This window comes from Dreissena polymorpha, chromosome 1 (genome assembly GCF_020536995.1).
Source record: "Dreissena polymorpha isolate Duluth1 chromosome 1, UMN_Dpol_1.0, whole genome shotgun sequence".
NCBI lineage: Eukaryota > Metazoa > Mollusca > Bivalvia > Myida > Dreissenidae > Dreissena > Dreissena polymorpha.
In genome coordinates this window covers 140,645,178-140,657,471 of record NC_068355.1, presented here as the reverse complement: position 1 = coordinate 140,657,471, position 12,294 = coordinate 140,645,178, and the positions used below count along the sequence as shown (strand labels likewise).

At 35.2% G+C, this 12,294-nt stretch overlaps 2 protein-coding genes across 5 annotated transcripts in view; one reads left to right on the top strand and one right to left on the bottom strand.

Moving 5' to 3' along the window:
* The window catches only part of LOC127852757 (uncharacterized), a 139,880-nt gene extending 129,606 nt beyond the window's left edge, over positions 1-10,274 (bottom strand). Inside the window, exon 1 of one of the 4 annotated variants that reach the window (XM_052386769.1) lies at positions 9,777-10,274. The gene's annotated coding sequence lies outside the window, so the exon portion shown is untranslated. The remainder of the gene's footprint in view (positions 1-9,776) is intronic. The other 3 variants (XM_052386749.1, XM_052386785.1, XM_052386759.1) reach the window with 3 other exon arrangements.
* The window catches only part of LOC127852845 (transmembrane protein 47-like), a 106,417-nt gene that overhangs the window by 81,124 nt on the left and 12,999 nt on the right, over positions 1-12,294 (top strand). The window lies entirely within an intron of this gene.

The following is a 12,294-nucleotide window of genomic DNA, read 5'->3' as shown; positions in this document are numbered from 1 at the left end:
GATATACCATACTTCCTTCACACAAAACTCTCCTTAACCCATTTATGCCTAGCGTCTAGAAAAAAGGCATTGGCAAACAGCGTAAACCCAGATGAGACGCCGCATGATGTGGCGTCTCATCAGGGTCTGCGCTGTTTGCCTAAAGGAATTTCTGTAAGAAATATTCTAAATATAGAAATAAATATACTAGACATCCCTAATTTTGGAAATAAATTGATCCACTTTAGAAGGATGGGAGAGTCCACTAGACATAAATGGGTAAAGCAACATGTATTCATTTAGAAGATAGCGTTACCTACATGTATACAAGTTAAGCATAAAACGTGGCGTGTTACCACAAAACAAAACTGAAGACATCTAGAGCAGTTTTTTGGATAATTATGTATGTTTTTTAATGAAAGTTATACCAGTTTCATCGTGTTTTCAATTTGATTTACCCAAACTTACCGATATTAGCTTTAAACATGCACTTAAACGTAAAGATAATTTTATAAAATTAACTACTGAAAATCAACACATATACAATAAGTTTGAATCCGCTGATCGAAATATGAATTTTGTCACCGTATAATCAAAGTCAAGGATGAGTTAAAACTGCGATCCCGCGTGTCTTTCAATCAGCGATGAGTCCTATGATAGAATTTTAAACTCTTCGCAAACGCCCATTAAAAATAGAAAACTTCCCGAAAGTGACCAACAAAGTTCAGCAATGAGAGCCTAGGACGAGGTGGAGGAAATTATTGCTTAGTATGGGGGAGGTCAACATAAAGGAGTAAATAAAGGCAATTATTGTTTAACTCAGAAAAACTTCAAACGTGCGAGAACACGTTCAACAAATAAAAAAATAAACACCCATTTGTAAAAATGCGAACACTATACATAAAACAATAAAAAGCAAGATACAAAATATCTGAATAAAACAAGAGCTGTGTGCGTGAAACACAATGTCCCCTACTACACCGCTTTGAAGCCATATATTTTACCTTTGACCTTGAAAGATGACCTTTACCTTTCACTACTCACAATGTGCAGCTCCATGAGATACGCATGCATGCCAAATATGGAGTTGCTATCTTCAATATTTCAAAATTTGACCTTTGACCTTGAAGGATGACCTTGACCTTTTACCACTCAAAATGTGCAGCTCCATGAGATACGCATGCTCGCATCATATCGATTTGCTATCTTCAATATTGCAAAATTTGACCTTTGACCTTGAAGGATGGCCTTGACCTTTCTCCACTCAAAATGTGCAGCTCCATGAGATATGCATGAATGCCGAATATCAAGTTGCTATGTTCAATATTGCAAAAGTTATAAAGAAGGTTAAAGTTTTGGTTAAAGTTTTTGAATTTGTTGTTTGACCTTTGACCTTGAAGAATGAACTTGACCTTTCACGACTCAAAATGTGCAGCTCCATGAGATTCACATGCGTGCCAAATATAAAGTTGCTATCTTCAATATTGCAAAAGTTATGACCAAGGTTAAAGTTTTAGTTTAAGTTTTGGGACACACATAAAATGACAGAAAGGCCAAAAACAATATACCTCCGATCTTTCGATCGGGGGGGGGGGGGGGGGCATAAAAAGGGCACATTATTCTGTCAAAATGCACGCAAGAGTTGTCTAACTTTGCCTGCCTAGTCCCGTCATGATAGTAAGTGTACCAAGTTTGAATGCAATAGCATTGATACTTTATGAGAAAAGTGGACCTAAACGCAAAACTTAACCGGACGCCGACGCTGACGACGACGCCGACGCCAAGGTGATGACAATAGCTCATAATTTAAAATAAAATAGATGAGCTAAAAATGGTTACAATAAAACAACATATTTATTTAAACTAAAATGTCTACATCAAAACAAAAAGTTAACATGAACACAAATACAATAATTTGATTCTACTGGGGCTCGAACCTTGGGCCTCTCACATGTGAAGCGAGCGTGAAACCACTACACCACGGAACCGCTTGAAAACTCACCTTCTAACTAAGATATTAATAAGTGACTGTAGTGTAACGGTTATCAATAAAGCAATAAACCGTTTAATCGCTGTCGTCTTGTAAAATTGAAGAAAATACGCGTTAACCAAAACTCGAACATCAAAAGTCTGCGCTAATGTTAGAACAACCACAAAATAAATATATTTTGATTATGTTTTGTTTTTATACAATACCAGAAAGTTTCACCGGTTCGCTTATTTTCCCAGTCCTTGTGATCTTTTATTATTTCCCAGTCCCTGTGATCAGTTATTAATTAAAAGAATTAGCTTTGCATTATTGGCAAAAAATGTTGTAGTAAATGTAATAAACACAAATGCAGTACTTATTTACACTAATTTACACAAAAAATCCCCACTATGCAAGATATTCTGACAGCAAAATATATACATTTATCCGTAAAATAATTTCTCCCATAAGCGAAAAAAACAACGTATTACATACTAGTCACCGCACTTCAGTGCGACGCCAAAAATAATACAAAATTAGATGATTTATTTGCACATTTCAAAACTAGGTGCAGATACACGGAAATAAACGCTAAAATAATAATAATTCACCTTAGATGAATTAAAATCAGCCGTTAAAATCACTCCACGCAATCATATCAAAGGTGATGAATTCAGATAAAGAGTATAAACTTGTTATTGATTATCAACAATATTATGATTTAATCAATCATACACTATTATGGCAAAAATTAATGACAAAAAAATATAAGCTCAAAAGGGTAATCAGATCGATTCTAGGAAATGTTGTTGCAAGTTGTTTTTCGATGACCGCTTTACGGTAGACTTATGCGAACATGCATCGATTTATTCATTAGGATGAAGTCTTCTGTGTTGTTTGATACCAGAATTGTGCAAATCGGTTGAAAATTGATGGAGTAGTGAGCTTCGGAAATTGGTTGGTATGCCGAAATCAGCAAATCAAGGGTCTAAGTCACATCCCTTGTTATATACATGTATATAAGTTAAAAAAAAATCGACGAACTTTTTTTCATGTTATTTTTTTATTACTAATGGACAATTTTGAGCGTTTGGGAGGGGGTAGTAGCTAATGCCGAGTGTCTGTGGCCGAGTGGTCTAAACGTTAGACTTTTACTCCAGAGGTCAGCGGTTCGAGCCCAGTTGAGGGTTACTTTGTTTCTTTCTTTAATGATATTCTTGTTTTTACTGCATCTTTTTACATCCAATGTTAACATTTATCAATATAAAACATTTAATGACCAACTTCAATACATGCCAAAAATCTGTGAAAAGGTTCCCTTAAGAGCCACGTTTACTGTTGTTAAAGGGGCCTTTCCACGGATTTCGGCATGTTTTGAAGTTTGTCATTAAATGCTTTATATTGATAAATGTAAACATTGGATCTAAAAAGCTCCAGTAAAACATCAAGAATAAAATTTAAAAAAGGAAAAAAAAAGTAGCCCGCAGCAGGGCTCGAATCAGTGACCCCCGGAGTCCTGTAGCAAAAACCAATTAGACCGCTCGGCCATCCTGCCAAATATGAATGAATGGCGTATTTGATAGTTTATATAAGCAATCTTTGTAATTTCGCAAAATTAAACGACAACAACAAAACCATCCAAATTATTCAACCGTTTTGCGTTGCAACCTTTGATAATTTTCAGGTTTTTTAATCGTCAAAAGATCCATATAATGGCTATATTAGACCATGGTTAATGTTCAGTATTACTGTTTCCTCACAAATATCATAACTAAAACGAAAATGTGCGAATCTAAAACATCTTTTTTCTATTTTGTCAATTTACCAAAACGTGAAAAGATCCCTTTAAATAAAAAATAAAGTTAAATTAGACATTATCAGACCCCATCAGTATCCAACAAGGCGTAAAACAAGGCGACGCCAGTTCATTGTTGTTGTTCATGATGTTCGTAAATGACATACTACAGCACATTGACGCAAACATAAATGACTTATTCATCATTAACAACGAGTTAAAGTTTCATTCTGATATTGTACGTTGACGACCGAATTGTTTTTGCAACCTCCAAAGTAGCGCCGCTAGGATGATGTTAACCAACATAGACTCTTAATCAAAGCGCTGAAGGCACTGAATTTGTTCGCTGTTGTATAATTTTAGACGCAACTCAGTTTTCAAAATTATGTTATAGCTTTTTATATCGAAAGTTTGAAATGATCACAACCCATTCAAATTTATAAAGAGTGTGTCTTAAACACAGGTGGATATATGTGGGGTTTTTTCAAATCATTGCTACCGCTAATCAGTGTGCACAGGCTTATCATATGAGACATGCATTAAGCCCCGTTTTCCCTGAAAGCAGTCAATATGTACAGATTTCAATGATAAACACTAGACTGGCCAACGTTGTCTTACAAGTTGTTATATACACTCTATGTACTGTACCAGTGAGAACAGGTGGATGCGGTGGTTAAAGCAGACTCTTTTAGCATGAGTTATCCACACAGGCAGTCACGGGTTACGATTCCTACCGTAGCTAAGCCCATACTGATTTGCAAAATTGCGTGTGCATTATTTGTGAGCTTCACTCACAAATACAAATTAATACAGCCAAGATAAGGTTTTTTTTAAAGAATGAGATACACTGATATCGATATTTTCATTTACGTTGAAAAACAAGAAGTCGTCACTTCCTCCAATTATCTAGGAGTATACCTCTTTAAAATTGGAAGTTTTAACAGAACACAAAAATGTTTAGCAGGACATGCTTCTAAGTCAATGCATCGATTATTATCTATCTTCAATAAGTAAGAAATCAGTGCAAATAGCAAGCTGAAACTCTTCCAACATGTTGAAAACACATTTAGAATATATTATTGACATACCATAATTATATCGCTGAATATCTTCATTAAACATATTACTCATCCGAAATATGAAGCAACGCGCGAACAATAGATTTTAAAGCCGTGCACACGAACTTCTTAAGGAAGATAATTATGCGTAAATCATAAAACTAATCTCAGCGCTCTGAACGGGAAATTATGACACATTCCATTCAAAAAAATAAAACAAATAGCGTGATTCGACTAACATACAACATGTTAAATAAGAGATGTGTTTGTCAGAAACACAATGCCCCCTACTACGCCGCATTGATTGTTTTAGTATATCCCTTTAAAAAATATTACTTCCCTTGTAAAATTAATCTGCACCAGCCAAATGATAAATATAAATTATCTCCCTTTAAAGCTTGTTAATTCCCTTGGATTTGTTTTTTGACCTTTGCCCTTGAACGATGACCTTAACATTGACCTTAAACAACTCAAAATGTGCAGCTCCATGAGGTACACATGCATGCCAAATATCAAGTTGCTATCTTCAATATTGCAAAAGTTATGGCCAATGTTAAAGTTTTCGGACGGACGGACGGACGGACGAACAGACAGTTCAAATACTATATGCCACCCTACCGGGAACATAAAAACGATGCAAACAACGGTAATACTCATGACAATCAAAACTGTGATTGGCACGTGAAAAACATTCAGGAAAACATTGGGATGTCTGAACTATGGGTCAACCAAAACATTAATGAAGTACAGTTGTAAATAAAGGATCGCACTAAGTTCGTTCCATTTATCATTACATAATCTTGAAGAAAAACGGGGTCGACATCGGAGTACCGAACGAGAAAATTGCTAGTGTAAATGTTGCACCATTAACGCAATAAAAAATCACAAAAAACTGTAATACCATTTCCTACTAGTATGTCAAATATATGATGTTAAACCTACGAAATTATTTTTTGACCCGCTCTATTTTAAGTTCAAACCTATGTATCGCTCAGATTGCATAGACAGCCTCAGGCTTATTTAAAACGCTCTCGAGTCCGTTTCCTGGGACTGGAACCAGTACTTGGTGTCTATGGGGGTGGGGGAATCTTAAGAACGCTCCCACATTGAAGATCGTACCCGTGATCGCTAAGCAGACATCATAGCCACTACACCACTGCGACCACTATTGCAGATGGCTAACACTTAATACATTTGCAAGATTAACGTCCGGCGAAAGAAAAACTGATAAGTGCTCCAAAAAAATTTTACGAAGAACATAACTTAAGACCGCATCTCGATGGGCGATTTCTATATTAAACCGTAAATTAATGAGTTATCGTGATGTGAACTGTATACAGTGGTAGAATTAACCATAATAATCGCATGCGCATTAGTTGTGACGATATAGCCCAAACGTGATCTAACAAACATTTAAGTTGTTATCATTTTTAATGACTGTTACCTTCTTTATTCTAGTCAGACGTTCGCAACAAATAAATGAAGCCACATGTAAGATCGCACTTAGCAGCACGTATGTTTTCACATGTAAGATCGCACTTAGCAGCACGTATGTTTTCACAATAAAGATCGCACTTAGCAGCACGTATGTTTTCACATGTAAGATCGCACTTAGCAGCACGTATGTTTTCACAATAAAGATCGCGCTTAGCAGCACGTATGTTTTCACATGTAAGATCGCACTTAGCAGCACGTATGTTTTCACAATAAAGATCGCACTTAGCAACACGTATGTTTTACATGTAAGATCGCACTTAGCAGCACGTATGTTTTCACATGTAAGATCGCACTTAGCAGCACGTATGTTTTCACGGATGGTCTTATTACAAAAAGGAGTGTTCATATTGAAATGCCATTATTTGTAAATATTCATATAAAACTGTTAATATGTACGTTGTATATACACATGCATGTATGTATGTATAACTTATATAATATATATATATATATATATATATATATATATATATATATATATATATATATATATATATATATATATATATATATATATATATATATATATATATATATATATATATATTCATTTTAATAAATGTAAAATTGATACATATGTATTCGAGGAATGTGTATTGGTTAATGTTGTCACGCATATTTACCCATAGAGCAATTAGCCTTAACACTATTAATAGAACAACTGTATAATTATAGTATGAGGCTGTTCATTACTTGATTTACTTGAAATCTTAAACTTCAAGGACAGTAAGTTATTAATACAAACTTGTACATACAATCTCAATTAAGCTCCACGTAAATAATTAATTCTAAATCATTTATTTTAAATAGTCCACGTAAATAATTCCGTTTTACAAAAAATCGGTGTCAACATGTTCCTCCCCTACAGCAATATCTTCTATGTCTTGTAAGTAAATAAATAAATATTAGATGTGAAGTTTCAATATAAGTTGCAATTATTTATTCCATTCATAACATAACATTTTTCAACATGTTAAACATTTCATTAAACTATCTTCCAACTTCATTATTCTACCATTACTTATTAATTCTATGATGCAAATATAATGTAGGCTATGCGCTTGTATAACCTTTACTGCTGAATAAATGTTGTTGTCGTTGCTGCTGGTGCATACTATAAGTCAGATAGGTAAAGAAATAACATACAAGTCAAAAACCTCTTTAAACAATAGTTATTGTTAGCAACTTAGGGACATGTTCCGGTACACATTAACAGCATAATTGGAACAGTGTGTGAGAAGATCATGCGCACATACATGTGTGTTTCTAGGATGTCCCTGTAACTTAGATATGATGATCTCGGACGTAACGAATTCGCTTCCACGCGGCATTGATTTCACTATTACAATCTTTGACATATTATATGGCCGTTATATTAAGATATTTTACTTCAACAGTCAATAAAGCATTTAGCATATATTATGTAGAACACACTGCAAAAATGGACCTATATTCATGCAGGTACATCTCTCATCGCGATCGGATGTGATAAATAATACCAAAGAAGTTGGCGGCAACGCAGGTATGCGCCCACAGAAGGATGTAAACCTCATGTCCTGATTTCATAACACGTCTTCCTCCAAAACTGTTTTCGGATTAACATGACACTTGACTAGGGCTGACATTGCGCCACTCCAGACACTTTCACATACACGCCGTTTTCAACCCTTAACTACAGAAAGTAAGTATCAGATCCATAGTTTTTATTATAAATTGAATAACCAATTACATACAAACAATTAATTGTCTGTACTTTAACCATAATTGTGTTTTGTCAAGTTCACTTTAAAGGGGCCTTTTAACAGATGTTGGCATGTTTTGAAGTTTGTCATCAAATGCTTTAAATTTAAATTGATAAATTTAAACATTGGATATAAAAAGCTCCAGTGAAAAATAAAGAATAAAATTTTAAAAAGAAAAACAGGTAACCCTTAGCAGGACTCGAACCACTGACCCCTGAAGTCCTGGAGTAAAAATTCTACCACTTCTACCTCTTAGACCTCACGATCATCCTTCCAAACACAATGCCAGGCGTATTTTATACTTTATATAAGCAATCCTCGTTGTTTTCCAAACTATAACGACGACAACAGAACTCTCCAAATTATTAATTCGTTTCGCGTTGCAACGCTTTATAATTTTCGGTTTTTTAAATCGTCAAAAGATGCATGTAATGGCTATTTGAGAGCATGGTAAATATTCAGTATTACTGTTTCCTCACAAATATCATAACTAAAACGAAAATATGCGAATCTGAAACAACTTTCTTCAATTTTGTCAATTAACCCAAACGTGAAAAGGCCCCTTTAATTCATAAATGAACACACACGACCAAGAAATAATAGTTTCAACACAGTAACAAGGTGCAGGATCAAATGACTTTGTGGGGTTCACAAACATTTTACTTTAATGGATGTAAACAGAAAGGCTCTTATGAATATTCAAGCGCAACCTCGCATTTTGACAAATTGAAGGTTACCTGCAAGTGTATTGGAGACTTTTCTAACGCAACACATTTGAAACTTGAATATCTCACTTATAAGTAAAGTGTTTCATTTAAAAGTAAAGATGTGATCATTTGACTGCCTTCGGTGAAAGCTAACGATAAAAGCATTGACGGTCGGACGCTTTAGCACGTGGGGCACGATTTCCTGCAATTTGTCAGAATGCGCCGTTGTGCTTCTTAATATTCATATTAGACATACATTAAAAAAAATATTGTTATGTTTTCCTCTTGTAAGAACCTACCTATTAAAACTGAAAAAAATGAAATAAATTTCAAATAATATTGCGTTTCACCATTTTCACGTGCAAAAAGATTAAACCATACATATCCCACGTGCTAAAGCGTCAAATCGTCACTTATCATTTATGAATGATTTTATCGTGTGATTGCTCAGAATGTAGTCAAATAATCACATTTAATTTTTTTTCAATTTTAAATCAAAATCTTATCTCATAACTGAGAAATTCAAGTATTGCGCCAGGAAAGTCTCCAAGTGTACATTCTTTCCATCCCATGTGTAAATCCCTGAAAACCCCGTTGATCATGCACCCGGGTAATCCAATGCGCTATCGAGTAATACACATTTGAATGGCTTTTCCAATAGAAAACATTATTAGTTTGAAACGGTTTAGTTCAAAACTTGTCAATATAAATAACGAAAATCAAAGAGTTTTAACATGTTAAAAATGTGTGTCGTTAATATTTGTATACGTTGTAAACCCTTCCACAAAATATGTTTATGTGCCAGGTGGGCTTTGAAGTTGAATAATGTGTTGGTTTGAAGCCATTTTGGTGGATTGCAATTTATACTTCCGTATCTACATTATAGCCGTTAGCGCATAATCGTTCATAATTTAGCAGTGCTATTTTACACACACATTGAAGAATAATATAAAATAATATCATTTAAATATTTATTTAACGGACAACAGATCAGACAAACGTTGCGTTTTAGATCAAAATTGTAACGACCTTACCTGGTGTATAAGCTGGAGATATCAGATGTTTTGTAAAACACTACACGAAGGACACACCCAAAATTGTTAACACTATATGCTTCCTTTGAAAATTGATTGATAAAACTCCAGTTATTATGCTTTTAAGATAAAACTTCTCTTACAAACACGGAATACTATAGATAAACCACCGCATACGACTAAACGAATGTCGTCTGCAACCCTGGTCATACCGTATTTCAACACGCCACCGTGATCAAAACTCGTGACGAATGTATAATGAAAACTCATTCAGGTAGTATGATTCTGAAACAACCTTATTACTGCCCTGTCTACACAAACATAATTCCATTCTCGATTTAAATAAAACGATTTAAATACACGAAGTAAGCGAGGAGGAAACCAGTCAGGTATAACATAGCGTTAATGGTCTCAAACAGTAAACACAGCGCACAAATGTCGCTTATAAAAGTGCGGAGTTTCAGATAATTCGATACCGCAGATAAAACGGATGTGTCCTTCAACCGCTTCAATGGGTAATGAGTATTTCGCTATGCTTAGTGTATCGATTTAGGGAGCAACGCAAATATGTATTGAAAGGCTTCGTGAGTTTATATGAGAAAATGTAGTCATATCCCATAAAATATTAACATTTTCTTGCAAAAAGATAAGACTGTGTATGTCATAATACACATTGGCTAATGCAGAATTTATGGAAAGCTGTCAGTTAATTGAAAATGGATACCTGAGTTCGACATATGGTTTCGATCGATTGACAATCAATGTTACCGGTGGAACTCTCGGTAATATGAACGAATATAAGATATTGGTTACTTCCCTTGTAATCGGAAATACCATTGCACTGACAGCGAACATGGCAAAATTACGCAACATATTTTGAAATTATGCCCAGTCCTGCAACTGCATAAGGTCCACGTGACTTTTACTTAGGAGCACTCACAGGCGCGCGCAGGCCGGGAACCACGCTCTTTCTTTATCTACTTTCAGTTTCAACAGAAACATCCACAGACGATGTGATAAATCCTTGTAACTATTGATTCACTCAATTAATGGGGCAATCAACAAAGGATATTGTAAATTGCATACACATGAATCATTCCTTACCAATTGTTTAACTTAAATTCGTTTGCCATGGTGATTTCCAGAAAAAAAAATCAGCACGTCAAAAATCAAATCTGGCGCCCATTGTGTTTAGTGGCTGTTATAGTGTATAAAGAGCGAGGTTCCCGGCCTGCGCGCGCATTTCAATAAGCGAGCGGGGTGACAGCGATTTAATTATGCATAATGACGCACTTCCGTTGCTTTAGAAAATGGCGAGTGATTTACCTTGTCAATATCTATACATACATAGTCGAACTATCTTTTTTAAGAAGACGTTTTGTCGGAAGATTTTTATAATATGTATAAAGTATAACAAATGAATACCCGGTTTGGCACACCGTACGGATAGCTTTACTGAATCTGGCTTATCAGTATTCAGGGGTTAATAACATTAGCAGAATAAATGGAAAATGCTCAGTACTAAAATGGTAACGATTATAAATCACAAATAAATAAACACCCGCTTACAAGAACCGCTGTACAGTAAGTGCCTGTTGTACCAGCGGGTTGGTATCCGCACGCAACCATCATACCACAGCGTGGCGTCACGAGTTCTTGTCGGCCGGAACACAGCATGGCTCTTGTTTAACTTCCGGTCACCACAGGTTTTACCACGGTTTTTAAATAAGCTCATTCTATTGAACTGTTGTATAAAATGTTATTATTTCACAAAATATCCACGTCAATCGGTCAATATGCTATATATTTATAAGATATTTTATTTGGAGTACACACACTATTGTGATCTATTACCACTGCGAGTATTTTACTCGCACTACGTGTGAACATGCGAGCGATTCGAAACTGCCGAATTTAGAACACTTTTTTGAACAATGTATTTCACTTATCTTTTTGTCCACAAATATATGAATGATTGTCTTGCATTCAAGAACAATGTCTTTAGTTGTCTTACGATGAGATCTTCGTTCTAGATTGTACCTTCTGTTATAAAATATTAATTGAAAAGCCAGTGACAACCTCCCCCCCCCCCCCCCACCCCACCTCACCCCCACCCCCAAAAAGATATATGCAATAGCGAACAACAATACCATTATGAAATTCGCTCAGTAAGCGTTGTCATCCCAACAAGTTCATCACCGTAATACAATGAATATTTAACATACGTCGACATGACCTTCCGATACTAGACATAATCCATCCAAGCTGACTTTATTCGGTAGCATTTATGAAACATCATCATCCGAATAATATAAATTGTCAATGTCGTGGAGCATAGTGTGTTTGTGATTGGAAGCATAAATGAAGACTGAAAATCGCTCGTGCACTTACATTATATTCGTCGAATTCTACCTTGGGAGTCAAAGATTTACCAATACACATATGGGCTTTATTAGCGGCTCTCATGCAAAATTAATTAGATTGTTCTTATCCTACCACGATGGACTATGGAA